General features: G+C 40.9%; 1 non-coding gene across 1 annotated transcript; it reads left to right on the top strand.

Annotated features, from left to right (window-relative positions):
* Window positions 1-583: 583 nt before the first annotated feature.
* On the top strand, window positions 584-690 carry LOC112535679. Its single transcript, XR_003079765.1, has one exon. It is a non-coding gene; the product is annotated as a small nucleolar RNA R71 (small nucleolar RNA).
* The last annotated feature ends 1,281 nt before the right edge of the window (window positions 691-1,971 follow it).

Here is a 1,971-nt window from a genome sequence, read left to right as displayed (position 1 = left end):
AGGTGGAGGAAGTTGGGGTGGACCAGCTTGCTGTGGCTGTTGCTAATGCAACCTCTGAAAACCGAGTGGTCCCTGGCCACTGTTATTCATCCAACTGAAGTTGTGATGATTTCTACAACCAGGGTTGTATGTATTGTTGTACTGATTATTATGCTTTCTAGGTGCATTACCAATATAGTCTACTTGTTCAAGGTCAGCAGAAACAATAGAGGATGAAGAATTAGAAGGTAAAGCAAACATACCTCCCGCATTACAATTTTCACCGCAATGCAGGCCACCACAGAACTCACAACTTATCTAGGCTGCATGAACCGGCATCTGAAGCTGGTCTAATTTCTTGGTCAGAAGCTCCACTTGAGCTGCCAAGGCTGCTGTGGAGTCTAGCTGGTTGACCACTCCATGCTTAACTGGTCAACTCCTAGAGGATTGCCACTGGTAGTTGTTCATGGCCATCTCCTCTATCAGATTTTGCGCCTGCTCCGGCATCTTACTATTCAGGACCCCACCTGCTGCAACATCTACCATCTGCCTAGTAGCAAGGTTCAAACCGCTGTAAAGGGTCTGAACCTGCATCCATACTGGTAGTCCGTGGTGTGGGCAACATCAAAGCAAGTCTTTGTACCTCTCCTAAGCATCATATATGCTCTCGTCATCGAACTGCACAAAAGAAGATATGTCATTTCTCAATCTAGTAGTTTTAGTAGGAGGAAAGTACTTATATTAAAACTTCTTGGCCAATGATCTCCATGTCATAATAGTGTTGGCTGGGAGTGACTACAACCATCTTTTCCCTCGGTCCCTCAAAGAAAAAGGAAACAGCCTCAACCGAATGGCATCATCATTTGTTCTATTTATCTTAAAGGTGCCGCAAATCTCTAAGAAGTTGGCTATGTGAGTGTTTGTGTCCTCGCTCGGCAGTCCCCCAAATTGTACACTATTTTGGACCATTTGTATCACGTTCGGCTTTATTTCAAAGTTATTGGCTACCACAGGTGGTCGCAATATACTCGTCTCTGCCCCCTCAAGAGAAGGTCTAGCAAACTCGTACATTGTCCTATTTTCATCCGCAGCCTGATTGTTGTCTCCCATCCCTGCTGGTCTATGCACAGGGGCTTCAATCTCTATCCGCGCCTCCTCTTCTTCTTCCATACGCTTCCTCAAAAGATGGAGGGATGGCTCTAGTTCAGCAAGAGGGTCAACAGGAGTAGGATTAAAGCTCCTAGTCATAAACTACCTGAAATTAAAAGACAGCAACCAAAGAACATAGGATTGAATAAAATAATAAAGAATAAAAAGAAATGAAAAGACAGAAAATAAAAATGGCTAGATTAACACAAACACAAATTCACTCTAGTTCACACAAAAGTTTCCCGGCAACGGCTCCAAAAACTTGATAGCCTATTTATGTAGCTACAATCTAAGGCAGTGAACTTATCAATGCATACTAGCACTAATGGCGAGTATCAAGGTCGTATTCTCGGGAAAGGGTGATCCTAGAACTACTGTAGCATCTTATGTTTTCTAACCTTAACAAATCGATGAAGTTGTTGTTCTATGACTAGATGCAAGCTAAGTGATTAACTAAATGTCAAACAGTCTGAAAAGATTTCGTGAAACAATCAAGGGAAAAAGCAAACCCAAGAGGACCTAAGCTATTTGGATTTTAGTGAAGGTAGAGATTATATTGATTACTAATTATGATTATCTGTGAGCGGATTCTAAATTAGATTCGATTTCCCTCTCGAGAACATCAAATCCCTGAACCTAAGAACCTAAATGATGGAATCTCTTCCTAACAATTGATTTTAGGTTAGCCTTAAGATTAAATCCACTACTATTAAGAGTTGTTAATTCTTAATCCGGCTAGTCAATTACCCTTATCTCTAAGTGATCATTAACCAGTTCTTGCTATTCAAATTTTCAATTACTAAATAAACTTCTCAATTACATAAAGCAATCTAAACATCACAA

Source organism: Ricinus communis, chromosome 2, assembly GCF_019578655.1.
Source record: "Ricinus communis isolate WT05 ecotype wild-type chromosome 2, ASM1957865v1, whole genome shotgun sequence".
NCBI lineage: Eukaryota > Viridiplantae > Streptophyta > Magnoliopsida > Malpighiales > Euphorbiaceae > Ricinus > Ricinus communis.
The sequence above is the reverse complement of the archived record's forward strand: the minus strand, read 5'-3'. Positions and strand labels throughout refer to the sequence as shown.